This window comes from Ornithorhynchus anatinus, chromosome 1 (genome assembly GCF_004115215.2).
Source record: "Ornithorhynchus anatinus isolate Pmale09 chromosome 1, mOrnAna1.pri.v4, whole genome shotgun sequence".
Taxonomy (NCBI): Eukaryota; Metazoa; Chordata; class Mammalia; order Monotremata; family Ornithorhynchidae; genus Ornithorhynchus; species Ornithorhynchus anatinus.
In genome coordinates, this window is record NC_041728.1 from 12,054,517 (window position 1) to 12,075,850 (window position 21,334).

The window sequence follows — 21,334 nt, forward strand, 5'->3', positions numbered from 1 at the left end:
GCAGCATGGCCTAGTGGAAGAAGCCCGGGACTGGGAGTCACTCGACCTGAGTTCTAAACCCCGGCTCTGCCAACTGCATGCTGCACACAGCATGTGACCTTGGGCTAGTCATTTAACTTCTCTGTACCTCAGTTACCTCATCTGTAAAATGGGGATTAAATCCCCCTCCCTCCAATTTAGACTGTGAGCCCAATTAGGGCAGGGACAGAGGGACTGGGTCCAACCTGATAAAGTCATATCTACCCCAGTGCTTAGAACAGTGCTTGACTCATGATAAGTGCTTGACAAATACTATAAAATAAAAATCCATTTTTCTTTTATTGAGAGGCCATAAAAGAATACCAGTATTAGACTGTACTATTATTCCCCCGATTAGACTGTAAGCCCGTCAAAGGGCAGGGACTGTCTCTATCTGTTGCCGACTTGTTCATTCCAAGTGCTTAGTACAGTGCTCTGCGCATAGTAAGCGCTCAATAAATACTATTGAATGAATGAATGAACAGTAGAGTTTCTTTAGAGGCGGAGATATCTAAAATAAAATAGTTTATTTTAACGGGACTCTTCTTAATAAGTTCACTCATTTTTGTTGAGCACTGTGATCTTCTTTTCAAGGAGAGAGTTGAATCATTAGAGAAATCTATTATCTTTTTGTAAGAGATAAATTACAGATGATTAAACAATCTTTTCTTCATTGTAGTCAAGACTAAAAATCACACTAAAAAGAGATATTTACCATCTAACTGATCTATAGGTAATGAGCTGAACAACGTAACTGTCAACAAATCCTCTCATGTCACTTTCATGATTTAAAAAAGACATTTGGGGGAGTCAGGTTTGCATTTTCCATATAACCGGGAAAGAACTTTTTACCTTCTATACAAAATATTTTAACGGTTATTTCTTGGTCTTAGATTTGCCCAAAATACACTCTAACAAAGACACAGAGATCTTTAGGTCAAGTCTTTCTAGATAAACCCACTGTAAAATTTACAAATCTTCTATAATATTGCTATTTCAACTATCGCACCTCTGCGCAAGGTTTGTAAATCTTCTATAGATCTGTCCCTGAAATAAGAGAGCACATTAAAGCAACTTCAATTGCACAACAAAAACGTAGAAATGCTACCGAAAACAGTTCCTTAATTCACTGCTGTTGAAAACCCTAATGTCCTGACTCCAAAGTCTAAAACTTCAGACACATTCCAGAATTGACACATTTTACAATCCTGAATTCAGGGGAAGGTGTGAATAATAAAAAATAAAAATCGAAGGTTCATTCTAATTCAAAAGGAAATAGACGAGCACCTTCTGGAGCAGGCAAACTTTTCTCCATCCCATTACCTTTATCCCCTCTCAGGATCGAGTAGATGGAGTTGTTTCAGGGCCTGTCCTGGCAACTTCATTGTTTTCTTCATTTCAGATGTGTAAAGAACATGATTTAAGTGTTAAGACGGGTCTTTATGTGCAGATTATGTTACCTCTTGAGAATGGAAGAAGAAGGAAGGTGTTTGCTTCATTTCCAAGTTGAAACAGCAGGGTGATTTTTGACTGGTTTATGGAGCAGAAGACAGATTTCTTCTATAGTAAACCAGATGTGGCAATGAGAATGAAATGATCTTGGCCCAAATCCCACATGCTTCACTGGGGCTCTATTCCTTTCTAGACCTTTGCTGTATTCGCTTCTCGGAATTGATTGTCGAGCTTCTGTTATGAAAAGTTCCCGTGAAGACGGAAAAGAATGAGATCACTGATATTGCTTCAGCTAGTAACGGATTTTCAGTTCTAGTTCTGGGTATACATAGTCCAATTAAACCGTACTGATGTTCCTCAGTTGCAGAACAGATGCTGGATTAGAACACAGTAAATTCAGAATCATCCCAAATGTACCTCCCAATTAATAAGCCTTTTTTTTCTTCTTTAGACCAAGCACCAGTACACTAATGCATCCTTTCTACTGGTCACTTATATCTTTTCTTCCGTAAGAGGATTCCACAAGATCATTGTTTGTGAGCTCTTTCTTCCCTGGCAAACTCATAGTAATAATTGAAGTATATGTTAAGCGCTTTACTATGTGCCAAGCACTGTACTAAATAACTGGGATAGATCCGGCGCTTAGAACAGTGCTCGGCACGTAGTAAGCGCTTAACGAATACCATCATGATTATACGAGATGATCAGATGGCACACGGGGCTCACAGTTCTAAGGGAGTGACAGCAGGGTTTGAATCTCCAGGTTGCAGATGCGGGAACTGAGGCGCAGAGAAGTTAAGTGACTTGCCCAAGGTCACGCAGCAGGTAGGTGATGGAGCCGGGATTGAAATCTAGGTCCTCTGACTCCCAGGCCTGCGCTCTTTCCACTAGGCCACGCTGCTTCCCACACTGCTTGTAAATTAAAACTCTACTGGGTAAAATTAAGTTTCAGAACCATCAGAAACTCCCTTAAAATACTCCGTAGGTCATAAAGGGTGAGCTTCCACATGCCCTTCATCTAATTTCAAAGAACTTTCGGTTGTTGTTGTTGAAAAAGCAACTGTTTACAATGCGAGGGATGGTCTAATTCTAAACAGAACGATTCGAGGGTAGGTTGTGGACCTAATCTGAGAGACCGTTCATTTCTTCTGATAATTGAAGTTAGAAGTTAGTCAAGAAGGGCTGGGAATGGATCCTTCTCCCACTGTGCCCCACTGCCACCTCAAGCCTTGGGAATTTCACCTCCCTACAGGACAGGGAACTGCAGGGCAAAGCAGAGAAGATGAAAGCGGTGGCAAACGTGAGATAATGGCAGCTGGGAAGCCGCAGCGTGACCACGACCATGAATCCTTCTGCTCACACCTGGGAAAACTGACCTAGTTCCTTCTTGGTTGCCATGATCCTAAATAGCTCTGTAAAGATTTTAAAGAAGCATTAGCTAACAACAGGCAGGGTCCGTTATTCCCCATGAGAAATGTGTATGAGATCATTCGCAAACTTTCCATTTTTAATATGTCCATTTAAAATAATTAAATCTTAATTTTCCAGTATTTATACACACAACACACACAGTTCCACGTTAAAAAGAAAAGGCTAACGGAAGACGAGTCGATCTAATTCACGATTCGGCTCCTTAGGAAATTTTTCTGATGCTGTGATTTCCATCCCTTCCAGGAACAATGTATCATTAAAGAATTAGGGGACATCAGACAAAAAGGTACTCCACTACATTATGAAACTTTCTTCAATTCAGAACTCAAAAGGTAAAAATAATGACTCTCTGCTATAAATACTAAAGTGAAAATTCATGGTTTTTGACAGCTGTCTGTAGCCTGCTCAATCTAAAGGGTGTCTGTGGTGGTGCAGGGAGAGAAAGGGAGGAGGTGCTGATTTTGCCAAGACCTCAAAGGGCATGAGAAGGAGAAAACGCAACTTTCCTGTCACTAGCTGCAGGCTTTCAGACACAGGCCATAGGGGGTTGTCCATCTGTATCCCTCAATCCCTTCTAGATTATAAATTCTTTGTGGGCAGGAAAAGTGCCGTGTCCAAGACCTCAAAGGGCACGAGAAGGGGAAAATGCAACTTTCCTGTCACCAGCTGCAAGCTTTCAGACACAGGCCATAAGGGGTTGTCCATCTGTATGCCCCATTCCCTTCTAGACTATAAACTCTTTGTGGTCAGGATATGTGTCTGGTTATTTCCCCACCTCTGCAACAAACAGAAACCCTTTACCAACGGCTTTAAAGTAATAATGAGAATAATAATGGTGGTATTTGTTAAGCACTTACTATTTGCAGAGCACTGTTCTAAGCGCTGGGGTAGACACAGGGGAATCAAGTTGTCCCACGTGGGGTTCGCAGTCTTAATCCCCAGTTTACAGATGAGGTAACTGAGGCACAGGGAAGTGAAGTGACTTGCCCACAGTCACACAGCTGACGAGTGGCAGGGCCGGGATTCGAACCCATGACCTCTGACTCCAAAGCCCGGGCTCTTTCCACTGAGCCACGCTGCTTCTCTCGGTCCCGGGAGTAATTTCTCTCCCCAGCAGAAGCCACCGTCGATCCTTAGCGAATCTCTCTGGGCAGTCAAACTTGTAGGATTTATTGATGGCCCAATTTCTAAGGTTCTGGAGTACAGTTTGATCTCTTAATGGCATTCTCTGCATTTCTCTACTTGTGCATGAGACATCACCTTTGGCAGTGGAACATAGAAGGAGAAGCAGCCTGGTCTAGTGGATAGAGCCCGGGCCTGGGGGTCAAGTCATGGGTTCTAATCCCAGCTCTCCCCCTTGTCCGCTGTGTGACCTTGGGCAAGTCGCTTCAGTTCTCTGGGCCTCAGTTTCCTTATCGGTAAAATGGGGATTAAGAGCCCGGTGTGGGATAGGGGCTGTCTCCAACCGGATTAACTTGTATCTACCCCAGCGCCTAATAGAGCGCCTGACACATAGTCAGCGCTTAACAGATATCATTTTTTTAAGAAAAATTTTTAAAGAGGAAACTGAGCGTGGAGCCCAGAGAGAGTACCAAACGTGGAACAGTACAGAGCTGGGTGGAAGATTAAAGAATGACGGGCTTCTGGCTAGCAAGAAGAGCTCGTTGTGGGCAGGGAATGTCACTGTTTATTGTTGCATTGTGCTTTCCCAAGCGCTCAGTACAGTGCTCTGCACACAATAAGCACTAAACACCACCGAATGAATGAACGAATGATTGAATGAGAAAGTGGCCTCTTTCTTCTGTTCCCCCGCCCAGAGCCAGGCTCCGAGAAGCCGCGAAAGACGGGCGGTGTGAATGGCTAGGGTTGGCGGTTGCTCCGGCTGCTCGAATAAAAGTTCGATTAGGTTGTACAACATGGACGATTGGTTTTAACCAGGCCCGCAGAAGATATATTTTACTTGAGCCTTACATCTAACCAAACCTCGCGGTTATATAAAATACAATCTAAGATTTCGAGGGACAAAGGCAAAACTGAATCGTATATCCATGAAATGGCTCAAGAAGAATAGTGCCAGGGTTATGCTAAAACACGTGAGTCTATTGCAGTAGATCACCCTATTTATTTTGTTAATGAGATGTACATCACCTTGATTCTATTTATTTGCTATTGTTTTAATGAGATGTTCATCCCCTTGATTCTATTTATTGCCAATTTTCTTGTCTGTCTGTCTCCCCCGATTAGAGAAAAAGTGCGGCTCAGTGGAAAGAACCCGGGCTTGGGAGTCAGAGACCATGGGTTCGAATCCAGGATCTGTCAGCTGTGTGACTGTGGGCAAGTCACTTCACTTCTCTGTGCCTCAGTTACCTCATCTGTAAAATGGGGATTACCTGTGAGCCTCACGTGGGACGACCTGATTACCCTGTATCTACCCCAGCGCTTGGAAGAGTGCTCTGCACATAATAAGCGCTTAACAAATACCAACATTATTATTATTAGACTGTAAGGCCCTCAAAGGGCAGGGATTGTCTCTGTTACCGATTTGTACATTCCAAGCGCTTAGTACAGTGCTCTGCACATAGTAAGCGCTCCATAAATACCATCGAATAGATGGAGCTCCGTTAAAATTGCCACAGCATCAATTAAAACGACTTTGCATACTCTCTGCCTCTGATTCAAACGGCTGAGAAGGCTTTCCGTGGTTCACGAAAATTTTAATCAATTCTTAGAAAGAAACGAACGGCACGAGGAGCAGGATGATCTGCGATTTAAGCATTCTTTAATATCTTCAGCCTGCAGAATTTGAAAACTGGAAGTTCTTATGAAAACAACACAGGGTAATTGCACAAATGGAGCCCACGTAATTGAAGAGAGAGAAAAGCAATATTATCATAATACTCTTAGCAGCAGCGTAAAAGGCACCGCGTATTGTATTATGAAAGATCAGCAAGACTTTGACTTAGTGTGTACAACCAGCAGTAGTAGAAACTATTAAGAGCAGAATTGACTGCACACTTTAGGGGAAGGGAAAATTGCCCACAATGACCTGTCTAAAGTAGAGCATTCATTCATTCAGTAGTATTTATTGAGCGCTTACTAGGCGCAGAGCACTGTACAAAGCGCTTGGAATGTACAGTGCGGCAACAGATATTCATTCGTTCATTCAATAGTATTAATTGAGCGCTTACTATGCGCAGAGCAATGTACTAAGCGCTTGGAATGCACAATGCGGCAACAGATATTACATTCAATAGTATTTATTGAGCACTTACTATGCGCAGAGCACTGGACTAAGCGCTTGGAACGTACAGTATGGCAACAGATATTCATCCGTTCATTCAGTAGTATTTATTGAGAGCTTACTATGCGCAGAGCAATGTTCTAAGCGCTTGGAACGCACAATGCGGCAACAGATATTCATCCCTTCATTCAATAGTATTAATTGAGCGCTTACTATGCGCAGAGCACTGTACTAAGCGCTTGGAACATACAATGCGGCAACAGATATTCATCCGTTCATTCAATAGTATCAATTGAGCGCTTACTATGCGCAGAGCACTGTACTAAGCGTTTGGAATGCACAATACGGCAACAGATATTCATTCAATAGTATTTATTGAGCGCTTACTACGCGCAGAGCACTGAACTAAGCATTTGGAATGGACAATTCGGCAATGGATAGAGACAGTCCCTGCCCAGTGACGGGCTCACAGTCTAAACGGGCTCCCAGAGCACATCGGTGCCTTCTCAAAGTCTCTTCCTTGTTGTTCACGGGAGCGTAAGGCGTCTTTAATAAGGCAGGTGGCTGTGGCTCATCACATCGGTAACCCTGGCGGAGAAGGCTTTCCAGGACGATCGATGGCCCAAGCTTTGAATAATAATAATAATTCATTCATTCAATAGTATTTATTGAGCGCTTACTATGTGCAGAGCACCGTACTAAGCGCTTGGGATGAACAAGTCGGCAACAGATAGAGACGGTCCCTGCCGTTTGACGGGCTTACGGTCTAATCGGGGGAGACGGACAGACAAGAACAATGGCAATAAACAGCGTCAAGAGGAAGAACATCTCGTAAAAACAATGGCAACTAAATAGAATCAAGGCGATGTACAATTCATTAACAAAATAAATAGGGTAACGAAAATATATACAGTTGAGCGGACGAGTACAGTGCTGTGGGGATGGGAAGGGAGAGGTGGAGGAGCAGAGGGAAAAGGGGAAAATGAGGCTTTAGCTGCGGAGAGGTAAAGGGGGGATGGCAGAGGGAGTAGAGGGGGAAGAGGAGCTCAGTCTGGGAACGCCTCTAGGAGGAGGTGATTTTTAAGTAAGGTTTTGAAGAGGGAAAGAGAATCGGTTTGGCGGAGGTGAGGAGGGAGGGCGTTCCAGGACCGTGGGAGGACGTGACCCAGGGGTCGACGGCGGGATGGGCGAGACCGAGGGACGGCGAGGAGGTGGGCGGCGGAGGAGCGGAGCGTGCGGGGTGGGTGGTAGAAAGAGAGAAGGGAGGAGAGGTAGGAAGGGGCAAGGTGATGGAGAGCCTCGAAGCCTAGAGTGAGGAGTTTTTGTTGGGAGCGGAGGTCGATAGGCAACCACTGGAGTTGTTTAAGAAGGGGAGTGACACGCCCAGATCGTTTCTGCAGGAAGATGAGCCGGGCAGCGGAGTGAAGAATAGACCGGAGCGGGGCGAGAGAGGAGGAAGGGAGGTCAGAGAGAAGGCTGACACAGTAGTCTAGCCGGGATATAACGAGAGCCCGTAATAGTAAGGTAGCCGTTTGGGTGGAGAGGAAAGGGCGGATCTTGGCGATATTGTAGAGGTGAAACCGGCAGGTCTCGGTAACGGATAGGATGTGTGGGGTGAACGAGAGGGACGAGTCAAGGATGACGCCGAGATTGCAGGCCTGCGGGACGGGAAGGATGGTCGTGCCATCCACGGTGATGGAGAAGTCTGGGAGCGGACCGGGTTTGGGAGGGAAGATGAGGAGCTCAGTCTCGCTCATGTTGAGTTTTAGGTGGCGGGCCGACATCCAGGTGGAGACGTCCCGGAGGCGGGAGGAGATGCGAGCCCGAAGGGAGGGGGAGAGGACAGGGGCGGAGATGTAGATCTGCGTGTCATCTGCGTAGAGATGGTAATCAAAGCCGTGAGAGCGGATGAGTTCACCGAGGGAGTGAGTGTAAATGGAGAACAGAAGAGGGCCAAGAACTGACCCTTGAGGAACTCCAACAGTTAAAGGATGGGAGGGGGAGGAGGCTCCAGCGAAGGAGACCGAGAATGACCGGCCAGAGAGGTGAGAGGAGAACCGGGAGAGGACAGAGTCCGTGAAGCCAAGGTGAGATAAGGTATGGAGGAGGAGGGGATGGTCGACAGTGTCAAAGGCAGCAGAGAGGTCAAGGAGGATCAGAATGGAGTAGGAGCCATTGGATTTGGCAAGAAGGAGGTCATGGGTGACCTTAGAGAGAGCAGTCTCGCTAGATAATAATAATAATAATAATGATAATGTTGGCATTTGTTAAGCGCTTACTATGTGCCAAGCACCGTTCTAAGCGCTGGGGTAGACACAAGGGAATCAGGTTGTCCCACGTGGGGCTCACAGTCTTCATCCCCATTTTACAGATGAGGGAACTGAGGCCCAGAGAAGCTAAGTGACTTGCCCACAGTCACACGGCTGACAAGTGGCCAAGCGTTTGGAAAAATACAATACGGTGATACGGTCGAGCCTCGACCCTACTCAGGGATACAAGTGCTTAGCAAACACCGTCGTCATGATCATCATCATTATTGTTATTATTCCTGTCACCGAATAGGCATACTAATTAGCTCATGTAGTCCCACGTGGGGCTCACAGTCTTCATCCCCATTTTACAGAGGAGGGAACTGAGGCCCAGAGAAGCCAAGTGACTTGCCCACAGTCACCCGGCTGACAAGTGGCCAAGCGCTTGGAAAAATACAATACGGTGATACGGTCGAGCCTCGACCCTACTCAGGGATACAAGTGCTTAGCAAACACCAGCATCATGATCATCATCATTATTATTATTATTGTTCATTCATTCATTCATTCCATAGTATTTATTGAGCACTTACTCTGTGCAGAGCACTGTACTAAGCGCTTGGAACGAACAAGTCGGCAACAGATAGAGACGGTCCCTGCCGTCTGACGGGCTTATGGTTATTATTCCTGTCACTGAATAGGCATACTAATTAGCTCATGTAGTCCCACGTGAGGCTCACAGTCTTCATCCCCATTTTACAGATGCGGCAAATGAGGCAGCGAGAAGTGAAGTATTTGTTAAGCGCCTACTATGTGCAGAGCACTGTTCTAAGAGTTGGGGTAGATACAGGGTCATCAGGTTGTCCCCCGTGAGGCTCACAGTTAATCCCCATTTTACAGTTGAAGGAACCGAGGCCCAGAGAAGTGAGGTGACTTGCCCACAGTCACACAGCTGACAAGGGGCAGAGTTGACTTGCCCGAAGTCACGCAGCCGGCAAGCGGCGGAGCAAGCCAGATTGATGTGCACGTGGGAATGTCTCTCTCCATCTCCAAGATCCTCCTGGAAAGAAAAAAGGGCATAATAACGGTGGTATTTATTAAGCGCTTCCTATGTGCAGAGCACTGTTCTAAGCGCTGGGGGAGATACGGGATCGTCAGGTTGTCCCGAGTGACGCTCACTGTCTTAATCACGCTGCTGTAGAAGCGGCGTGGCTCAGTGGAAAGAGCGCGGGCTTTGGAGTCAGAGGTCGTGGGTTCGAATCCTGCACCTGCCACTTGTCAGCTGTGGGCAAGTCACTTCTCTGTGCCTCAGTTCCCTCATCTGTAAAATGGAGATTAAGACTGTGAGCCCCACATGGGACCACCTGATTCCCCTGTGTCTACCCCAGCGCTTAGAACAGTGCTCGGCACCTAGGAAGCGCTTAACGAATACCAACATTTTTATTATTATTATTATCATTAAGCAGCGTGGCTCAGTGGAAAGAACCCGGGCTTGGGAGTCAGAGGTCGTGGGTTCGAATCCCGGCTCGGCCACTCGTCAGCCGGGTGACTGTGGGCAAGTCACTTCACTTCTCTGGGCCTCAGTGACCTCATCTGGAAAATGGGGATTAACTGCGAGCCTCCCGTGGGACAGATCGATGACCCCGTATCCCCGCCCCCAGCGCTTAGGACAGCGCTCGGCACGGAGTAAGCGCTTAACAAATACCAACATTATTCAGAAATAGGACCGAAGGAATCAATGTTTAGCTTGGGAGCCCGTTGGGGGGCGGGGACGGTCTCTCTTTATTGCCGACTGGTGCTTGCCCAGCGTAAGCGCCCAATAAATAGGAGTGAAGGACGAAATGCCGAGCGCAGCGCTCGGCGCCCAGCGCGCGCCGCCTAAGGCCGACTGAAGGCAGAGGGGAAGCGAGCGGCGCGTCCGGGCTTCGGGGGCGGTGGGCGCGAGGGAAGGGGGGGAGGGGGGAGGGGGGAGGGGACGCCGGCGAGGCGGCGCGAGGCGGCGCGATGACGCAAGACGCAGGGCGGCCCCCGCCCCTCCCCCCACTCCGGAAGTGCCGCTGCAAGTTGGCGGCGGCGGCGGCGGCGGTTGGCGGGAGCGCGCACACCCTCGGGGCCCTGGGTCCGACCCGGCCTACCCGACCCCCCGCCGCCCGCCCGCCCGCCCTCCTGCCTTCTCCCCTGCCCCCCCTTCTGCCCTCCCTCCTGCCCTCCTGCCCTCCTTCTTGCCCTCCTTTCTATCTTCTCCCCTGCCCACTCTCCTGCCCACTCTCCTGCCCACTCTTCTGCCCTCCTTCATTGCCCTCCTTCTTGCCCTCCTTCCTGCCTTCTCCCCTGCCCTCCCTCCTGCCTTCCTACCCTCTCCCCTGCCCACTCTCCTGCCCTCCTTCTTGCCCTCCCTCCTGCCTTCCTGCCCTCTCCCCTGCCCACTCCCCTGCCCTCTCCCCTGCCCACTCTCCTGCCCTCCTTCCTGCCCTCTCCCCGGCCCGGCCCGGCCCCGGCCTCCCCGCACAGGTAGGTGCCCCTCCTCCTCCTCCTCCTCCTCCTCCTCCTCCTCCTCCTCCCCCTCCTCCTAGTAACTGAGCCCTGGCTGTGTGCCGAGCGCTGTTCTCAGCGCGGGGGTGGGGGGTGGGGGGCTACAGGGTCCTCGGGGTGAGCGCGGTCCCCATCCCGCCTGGGGCTCCCACTCTTCGCCCCCACTTTACAGATGAGGCCCAGAGAAGGGAAGTGACCGGCCTAAGGTCACACCGCAGACAGTGATCGTGGGATGACGCGGGTATCTGTTCGGCGCTTACTGTGTGCCGAGCACCGGGACAGATCCGAGGGAATCGGGTCGGCCCACAGGGGGCTCCCAGCCTTCACCCCCTTTTTTTACACCGAGGACAACAATAATATTCATTCATTCATTCATTCCACAGTATTTATTGAGCGCTTACTATGTGCAGAGTACTGTACTGAGCGCTTGGGATGAACAAGTCGGCAACAGATAGAGACAGTCCCTGCCCTTAGACGGGCTTACGGTCTAATCGGGGGAGACGGACAGACGAGAACGATGGCAATAAAATAATGTCGGTATTTGTTAAGCGCTTACAGAGCGCTGGGGGAGAGACGGGTTAAAAAGGGTGGGCGCGGTCCCCTTCCCGCCTAGGCCCCCCCCCCCCCCCCTTCATCCCCATTTTACAGACGAGGAAGCTGAGGCCCAGAGAAGGGAAGTGACTCGCCCGAGGTCACCCAGGCGGAGCCGGGTTTACGCCCCACGCCTTTCTGACCCCCCGGGCCCAAGCTCTAGTCTCTCCTCCGATTGCCCTTTTGTGGGCTGCTTTGGGAAGCAGCGTGGCTCAGTGGAAAAGAGCCCGGGCTACGGAGTCAGAGGTCATGAGTTCGACTCCACTTGTCAGCTGTGTGACTGTGGGCAAGTCACTTCACTTCTCTGGGCCTCAGTTCCCTCATCTGTAAAATGGGGATTAACTGTGAGCCTCACGGGGGACGATCTGATGACCCTCTATCTCCCCCAGCCCTGAGAACAGTGCTCGGCACATAGTAAGCGCTTAACAAATACCAGCATTATTATTATTATTATTATTACTACTTGTAGAGGAGCAGTGGGGCTCGGTGGCGAGAGCCCGGGCTTTGGAGTCAGAGATCGTGGGTTCGAATCCCGGCTCGGCCACTCGTCAGCTGTGTGGCTTCGGGCAAGTCACTTCACTTCTCGGCGCCTCAGTTCCCTCATCCGTAAAATGGGGATTAAGACTGCGAGCCCCACGTGGGACAACCCGATTCCCCCGTGTCTCCCCCGGCGCTTAGAACGGTGCTCGGCACGTAGGAGGCGCTTAACGAATACCAACGTTGATATTATTATTATTACTTTCCCAAACGCTCAGTACAGCGCTGTGCACGCAGTGAGCGCTCAATAGATAGGGTGATTCATTCCCTGGCCCTCGCCTCCTGTTCCTCACCTGCCGCGTCCGTTCCTCCCTCCTTCCTCTTTGGATCTCGTGAGGACCAGCTGTGGCTCCCGCGGCACCGCCTGCTCGGAGTTTCGTTAACCTCCGTTCCCCGCCTCCCCCTGCTCCTCTGGACCGTCGTCGGGGGCAGGGAACGTGTCTACCGACTCTCAGGTTGTCCTCTTCCAGCGCTCAGCACGGCGTTCCGCACGCCGCGCTCCGGAAATGCCGTTGCCGGATCCGTCGTCCGGCTCCTCTACCGAGCGCGGGCCGCGGGGCCCCGCGCGTGACCCTCGCTACGATTAATTGTGGGCGGCAAGCGTTTGACGCTCTGGTGTGCTCTCCCAGGTGTTTAGCACGGCGTTCCGCACGCCGCCCTCTGAAAGTGCCGTTGCCGGATCCGTCGTTCCGTCGTCCGGCTCCTCTACCGAGCGCGTAACCCTCGCTACGATTGTGGGCGGCAAGCGTTTGACGCTCTGGTGTACTCTCCCAGGTGCTCAGCACAGCGTTCCGCACCCCGCTCTCCATAAACGCCATTGCCGGATCGATCGTCCGGCTCCTCTACCCAGCGCGGTCTACAGGGCCCCGCGCGTAACACTCGCTACGATTAATTGTGGGCGGGGGGGGGGGGGGTGTTTGACGCTCCAGTGTCGTCTCCCAGGCGCTTACTACAGTGTTCCGCACGCCGCGCTCCGGAAATGCCATTGCTGGATTGATTGTCCGGCTACAGTGGAAAGAGCCCGGGCTTGGGAGTCAGAGGTCGTGGGTTCGAAACCCGGCTCTGCCACGCGTCAGCCGTGTGACTGTGGGCAAGTCACTTCACTTCTCTGGGCCTCGGTTCCCTCGTCTGGAAAATGGGGATTAAGGCTGTGAGCCCCAAGTGGGACAACCCGACGACCCCGTATCTCCCCCAGTGCTTAGAACAGTGCTCCGCACATAGTAAGCGCTTACCAAATACCAGCGTTACCATCACTCTTCCAAGCGCGGACCACAGGGCCCTGCACGTAACACTCCGTACGATTAATTGTAGGCGGGGAGTGTGTTTGACGCTCTAGTGTAGTCTCCCAGGCGCTTACTACAGTGTTCCGCAGGCCGCGCTCCGTAAATGCCATTGCTGGATTGATTGTCCGGCTACAGTGGAAAGAGCCCGGGCTTGGGAGTCAGAGGTCGTGGGTTCGAATCCCGGCTCTGCCACGCGTCAGCCGTGTGACTGCGGGCAAGTCACTTCACTACTCTGGGCCTCGGTTCCCTCATCTGGAAAACGGGGATTACGGCTGTGAGCCCCAAGTGGGACGACCTGCTTACCCCGTATCTTCCCCAGCGCTTAGAACAGTGCTGCGCACATAGTAAGCGCTTAACAAATACCAACATCCTTATTATCGCTCTTCCAGGCGCGTGCTACAGGGCCCTGCGCATAACACTCGGTGCGATTAATTGTGGGCGGGGAGTGTGACGTTCTAGCGTACTCTCCCAGGCGCTTACTACAGTGTTTTGCACATCGCGGTCGGTAAAAACGATTATTGAGAGGCATAATAAGAGGCTGGAAGTAGCGGTCAGTGCATAACGATCGTTAATAGTAGGGATAAGAGGCTGGAAGGGCTGTAGACGTGAAGACGGGGGTCTTTGCCATGTAGGGGGTGGGTCTCCCCACCCGGGCCAGTAATTATTACCCCCGGCTCAGCCGTTACTGCTTCATCTAAATCCCCTTTCGTTCGTTCCCTCCCTCCGTCCTCCGTAACGTCGGCGATCTGAGTCTGTCCGGTATCGGAAGGTGATCCGTTTCCCTTCGGCGCGTCGGGGTCGCTGGGACTTTGCGGGAGTTCTAGTTTGACGTCGATAGAAAAGATGCGTTTTTGGTTTGCCTGCCTGGGGTTTCGAAGTCGGAGAGAAGGCTGCTTCGGTGAATATATTGACCCCGGACTACTAGATCTTTGCTCTTCTCCTTGATTGGCTCTCTCCCACATCTGATTTTCCCCCTGCCGGAAAATCACGGTCAGCTAGACTGAGCGATAGAATGAGAAGGAGCGTGGCCCGAGGGGACCTGGGTGCTGAGCCCGGCTCTGCCGCCTGTCGGCCCAGTGACCGGTCGCCGACTGGGCCTCAGTTTCCACATCTATAAAATGGGAATTCAGTGCCCATCCTCCCACTTAGAGTATGAGCTCCATGGGGGACAGGACCTGTGTCTGACCTGATTACCTCGTATCCACCCCGGCGCTTAGTATAGTGCGTGGTACGTAGTAAGCGTTTAACAGATACCAGAATAATCGTCATAGACCGTGCAGTCCTATTTTTTGCAAGGTCGGCTGCATATAATAAGGTTGATATTTGTTAAGCGCTTACTATGTGCCGAGCACCGTTCCAAGTGCTGGGGTAGATGCAGGGTCCTCAGGTTGTCCCACGTGAGGCTCACAGTCTCCATCCCCATTTTACAGATGAGGGAACCGAGGCCCCGAGAAGTGAAGTCCCTTGCCCACGGTCGCGCAGCTGACAGGTGGCAGAGCCGGGATTCGAACCCGTGACCTCTTCCTCCCAAGCCCGAGCTCTTTCCGCCGAACCGCTTCCCGTATTTATTAAATGCCAATTGCATTAAGCACTCGGGAGGAAACAAAGAGAGTTAGAAGATGCGATCCCCACCTTTCTTTTAAGGAGATTACGATCGCATGAGGCTGATGGGCGTAGAACGAGAATTAAGAAGGACTCCTTGGATTTATGAATGACAGATGACAACGGCTTTCACAGATGTTCCATTTAGTTTTCACGTAGGTAGGGACAGTTAGGGCTTTACACATCCCGAAACTGAAGCACAGAGATGGTGACGTCTCATATTCCAGAGTGGCCGAGCTCATCTCGTGACCCTAACTCCGCACTCTCCACTAGGACATCCTCTTTTCTTCCTCTCAGTACTCTCACAGGTCTTTCTTGTTGAGAGGAGTTTGAGGGATATTCCTAAATAAAAGATGTTTTTCCTTAGATTTTCAGGGTTCTCGTTTTTTTTTCTTCCCTTTCAATGAATGTCTCCCTTTCCCTCTGCTCCTCCCCCTTCCCCTCAGCACTGTGCTCATTTGTAGATATTTTTATGACCCTATTTATTTTGTTACTGAGGTGTCCATCCCCTTGATTCTATTTATTGCTATTAAGTTGTCTTGTTTTCGTCCGCCTGTCTCCCCCGATTAGACTGTGAGTCCGTCGATGGGCAGGGATGGTCTCTATCTGTTACCGAATTGTACATTCCAGGCGCTTAGTGCAGTGCTCTGCACAGAGTAAGCGCTCCATAAATACTATTGAATGGATGAGTTATGGAGCGGTAGACTGCGATGCGACTCGTTCAGTTGTCCCCATTGGGTTCGGTTGCTGGTGTTAGAACCAAACTGTATGCGAGATGGCCCACGGTAGCTAAAAGGTGTTTAAGGCTTCACCCGCTTGCCGATTTTAAGAGCGTTCATTTCAGTATAATAATGATGATAATAATGTTGGTCTTTGTTCAGCGCTTACTATGTGCAAGGCACCGTTCTAAGCGCCGGGGGGCATACAAGGTGATCGAGTTGTCCCCCGTGGGGCTCGCAGTCTTCGTCCCCATTTTACAGATGAGGTACTGAGGCCCAGAGAAGTGAAGTGACTTGCCCACAGTCACACAGCTACTCAAACCCTTAGGACAGCGGCCTTCGTACAGTAAGTGCTCAGTAGGTGCCATTGATTGAATTTTAAATGGAAATTGGTTGTATGGAAGACTTCCCGCCCAATAATTTTATTCTTTTCTTTTGCTTATTCCGGTAATACATTGATCCCCGAATTGCTTTTTACCCAAGCTTTTAGCCTAAGTAATAATAATGTTGGTATTTGCTAAGCGCTTACTATGTGCCGAGCTCTGTTCTAAGCGCTGGGGGGAGGTACAGGGTCATCAGGTTGTCCCCCATGGGGCTTTGTCTTCACCCCCATTTTAGAGATGAGGACACTGAGGCACAGAGAAGTGAAGTGACTTGCCCACAGTCACACGGCTGACAAGTGGCAGAGCTGGGATTCGAACCCATGACCTCTGACTCCCAAGCCCTGGCGCTTTCCACTGAGCCACGCTGCTTCTTTACTAAGTGAGAGTAACTAATAAGGCTTCTGCCTCACCTTATCTTTTAGCAAGCTTTGTGGTGTGCAGACTTGTCTGCCTGCCAGTGTTTTGTAGAATCGACCATAAAGTTCCCCCAACCAACCCCTTCAAGCACGCTGGAAAGGACAATATCGCCCCAGAGAAAGGAATGCCTTCTCTAAGCATCTTCCGAGGCAGTTTCTGGTTTTGTTAGATTGAACACAGCGGAGGAAAAAGAAATGTTTCAAGGGTCAACCTATCTAATAATAATAATGATAGTATTTGTTAAGCGCTTACTAATCAGTCCGTCAAAGGACAGGGACCGTCTCTATCTGTTACCCATTTGTACATTCCAAGCGCTTAGTACAGTGCTCTGTACGTAGTAAGCGCTCAATAAATACTACTGGATGAATTGAATGAATAACAATAATATCGATATTTGTTAAGCACTTACTATGTACAGAGCACTGTTCTAAGCACTGGGGTGGATACAGGGTCATCAGGTCATCAAATACCAACATTACCGTTATTATTATTATCCTTGACTGCTTACACGTAAGGTGACATTCAGCTTCTGCCCCAGAAGTGGTAAGTGGCACCAGTAGTTGGTCCGGATCTCATAGCCGCCAGTGTATAACAGTTTCCCAGGTTGCCATCGGTTAATCTGAACTTCCATATCGTTATAACAGTTTCCCAGGTTGCCATCGGTTAATCTGAACTTCCATATCGTCTCGACCTGTGACGTCTCTATTTTTGAATGTATAAAAAGGTGTGTTAGGCGGATGCGGTTTTCTGCATGCTTGTATAATTCTTGCATCACTGCCCAGGTTACACAGTTCATTGACAGCGTTGAGCTCCGTGCCGCTGGTGTTCATTCTCGGTTGAGGGTTGTGTGGGTTGGTATGTGATTTCGGTCTCTGGAGAATAATAATAATAATAATAATGTTGCTATTTGTTAAGCGCTTACTATGTGCAGAGCACTGTTCTAAGCGCTGGTGGAGAACCAGGGTCATCGGGTTGTCCCACGTGAGGCTCACGGTTAATCCCCATTTTCCAGATGAGGTCACTGAAGCCCAGAGAAGTGAAGTGACTTGCCCACCGTCACACAGCTGACAAGTGGCAGAGCCGGGATTCGAACCCATGCCCTCTGACTCCCAAGTCCGGCTTCTTTCCACTGAGCCACGCTGATTGTCAATCGGTAGCTTGGCCGATTCTGAGGAGCAGGTGGGCAGCATCTGCACGTTGTCCTGTGTGTGTCCTTCCAGGGCAAAGTTGGCAGTGTGGAGGAGCATCCGAGTGGGTCAGGGAATTCTCATGATGCTAATTATGGAATTTATTAAGCACTTGCTGTATCCCAAGTATTGGGAAAATAGAAGATTACCGGATCAGATGCGGCCCCTGTCCTACACTAGGCTCACAGCCTAAGAGGGAGGGACGTTATCACGGCCTGTAGAGTTGAGACGGTTTCCCAGAAGACTTAAGTCCTCAGCTAAGCCCCCTTTCCCTCTGCTCCTCCCCCTCTCCCTACCCCTCCCCTCAGCACTCTGCTCATTTGTAGATATTTTTATGACCCTATTTATTTTGTTAATGAGGTGTCCATCCATTTGATTCTAATTATCGTGATTATGCTGTCTTGTTTTTGTCCGCCTGTCTCCCCCGATTAGACTGGGAGCCCGTCAGTGGGCGGGGATGGTCTCTATCTGTGGCCGAATTGTCCATTCCAAGCACTTAGTACAGTGCTCTGCACATAGTAAGCGCTCAATAGATACTATTGAATGAATAGACTTCTCTAATAATAAGAATGATGGCATTTGTTAAGCACTTAACAATGTGCCAAGCACTGTTCCAAGCACTGGGGGAGATAGAAGGTAATCAGTTTTGTCCCACGTGGGGCTCACAGTCGTCATCCCCGTTTTACAGATGAGGGAACTGAAGTACAGAGAAGTGTGAAGTGACTTGCCCAAAGTCAAACCTCCTACAAGTGCCGGAGCTGGGATTAGAACCCACGACCTTCGACTCCCAAGCCCGGGCTCTTCCCACTGAGCCACCCCGCTTCTCTAAGGTAGCCAAACTTTTCAGAAGTTGCCGGGACCCGGTTTCTCTGGATAATGTCAAACGATTTTGTAATTTAGAGGGCTTATTGATACCTGCATTTCTCCTCCAGCTAACAGGTAATGCTTGCGGTGAGGTTTTGGACAGGCTGTCCATATCGTCTGCCACTTGTCAGCTGTGTGACTGTGGGCAAGTCACTTAACTTCTCTCTGCCTCAGCGACCTCATCCGTAAAATGGGAATGAAGACTCTGAGCTTCACGTGTGGCGACCTGATGACCCTGTATCCATCCCAGCGCTTGGAACGGTGCTCTGCACATAGTAAGCGCTTAACAAATACTAACCTTATTATCTGACCCCAAATTACAGTGATTTGGGACTTTTTTGACCGCCCTCTGATCTTCCCACGAACAGAACGACCAGGTTCCGGGCGAGGTCACAGCAGCCAAAGTAGAACCCCTGTCCGTGCTCACATCTAACTAGTGGAAAAATAGAATAGAGACTTATTCTAATTAGCGATCAAAAGTACTCATCGCGGGCATACTGGGCGAAGGAGGCTACTGAGCCCTTGGGAGCGTGCGGTAGATTTAGAGTACGTACAGAGCGTTGTATAAAGAGTTTGCGATCTAAGAGGAGGAGACACCCAAAAGAATTTACAGATAAGAGGAAGAGGTTTCTAATGTTTTGCCCCAGATCTACTCTGGGCATTTCCTAAAGTTTCCAGTTCCATCCAGCCCACTTGCTTTGACAGTACTCACTCATGGAGTTACCTCTTTTTTCACTGTCTAGTAATTCCCCTGTCAGGGTCACACCTGGGGAGTTTCCAGTCCTCCACCAGTCTCGACTCCGAGAGGGAGAGACAAGCAGAGGCCCGTCCATTCCATCCCTCGCCTGGCCAGTGGCTAGCGAGCGGAAGGCCATCTGCTACAAGTCAAAACTCACCTGTGCTGGGCCACGGCGGCACAGGAGAGAGTCGAGGGCGGAGACTCAAGTGGACTGCGCGGCCCCGATTAGACCGTAAGCCCGTCAGAGGGCAGGGGCTGTCTCTATTACCGATTTGTACATTCCAAGTGCTTAGTGCAGTGCTCTGCACATAGTAAGCGCTCAATAAATACTATTGAATGAATGAATGAAGGAGACCGTGGTAAACCACTTTCGGGTTTTTACCAAGGGAACTCTACGGATCCACTGCCGGAACGATTGCGGATGGAGGGGGAGGTGTGGCTATGGGTCGGAGACGACTCAACGGCTTAAGACAAGTATTTCTATTTATTCATTCAATAGTATTTAGTGAGCGCTTACTATGTGCAGAGCACTGTACTAAGTGCTAGGAATGTACAATTCGGCAACAGGTAGAGACAATCCCTGCCCAATGATGGGTTCACAGCAGTCTGATCGACTGGCTCACAGTCTAATCGCCGGGCTCGTATTTATTATTCTCTCAGTCTTGACTAAGGTATGACCATCGTTCTGAGTGTGTTTCCCCTAGATTCTAAGTTCCCTTAAAGCAAGAATTATGGCAGTTGGACCTGCAGCCCTATTTATTGTTCATAACAACAATTACCACTTACCCTTGTTGTTCCAGGTTGTTGTTTTTTGTCTTTTTTTTTTAAAACCGGTATTTGGTAAGCGTTTACGAGTCGGCCACTTTACTAAGCACTGGCATAGATACCAGCAGATCAAGTGGGACAAAGTCATGGCCCACATAGGGGTCCCGCTCTTAATCCCCTCTGCACCCTCTCTGCCCCCCCTTCACCTCCCCTCAGCTAAGCCCCCTTTCCCTCTGCTCCTCTCCCCCCCTCCATTCCCCTCCCCTCAGCACTGTGCTCATTTGTATATATTTTTATGACCCTATTTATTTTGTTAATGAGGTGTCCATCCCCTTGATTCTATTTATCGTGATTATGTTGTCTCCCCCGATTAGACTGTAAGCCCATCAGTGGGCAGGGATTGTCTCTATCTGTTGCCGAATTGTCCATTCCAAGTGCTTAGTACAGTGCTCTGCACAGAGTAAGCACTCAATAAATACTATTGAATGAATGAATGAATCCCCATTTTAAAGATGAGGGAAAGGTGAGCCCCCGAGAAGTCGAATGACTTGCCCAGAGTCACACAGCAGGCGAGTGGCAGAGCTGGGATTTGAAACCCAGGTTCTCTGAAGCTCTGGCCCGGGCTCTGCCCACGAGACCGTGCTGCTAGGTTGGCCGTCTGCCTACTTCAGTTCTGCCCTCACAAAGAAAAACTGAACAGTGGACGTAAAAATTAATCAATCAATCACTTAGTCATGTTAATGTCTCTCTCCCCCTCTAGACTGTAAGTTCGTTATGGGCAGGGAACGTGTCCGCTAATTCTGTTGTATTGTACTCTCCCAAGCGCCCGGGACGGTGCTCTGCGCATGGTAAATGCTCAATAAATACGATGGATCGATTGGTTAGCATGTGGATCGGATCATTCAATCTACTCAGTTTCTTTTGCTGTCGTGACTTCCCGAGTAGTAGTTTTCACTCATTCCGGTGTTACGGTCACTCATTCCGGTGTTACGGTTAGGGCTGCTGAATGAGTCATTTTCCTCTTTGTACGTAAAAAAGGAATCCGTGACCCGGATTTATTGGTTTTTTTATTGGTCGGGGTAGGAAGAACCCTTTTTAACATTAAAGTAACCTCATTTGAGTTCATGAGTTTTGGAAGTGCAAAATCATTTGCAGTGTAATTTTAACCTTGAAAGTAAAGGTGCTTTGAGTTGTGGCATCTAAGATGCAAAGTAGGGTAAAAGGGATTCTGAACAGACTATACCTTAACTAAGGTAAGAGGTGCTTTTCTCAGCTTGAATGCTACTTGGCAAATCCCAAGTGAGCAAAACGGACTTGGGATTTT

At 49.5% G+C, this 21,334-nt stretch overlaps 1 protein-coding gene across 5 annotated transcripts in view; it reads left to right on the forward strand.

Annotated features, from left to right (window-relative positions):
- Positions 1-10,855: 10,855 nt before the first annotated feature.
- The window catches only part of FAM172A (family with sequence similarity 172 member A), a 369,694-nt gene continuing 359,215 nt past the window's right edge, over positions 10,856-21,334 (forward strand). For all 5 annotated transcript variants that reach the window (XM_029056677.1, XM_029057209.1, XM_029057094.1 and 2 more), the window contains exon 1: positions 10,856-10,902. The gene's annotated coding sequence lies outside the window, so the exon portion shown is untranslated. The remainder of the gene's footprint in view (positions 10,903-21,334) is intronic.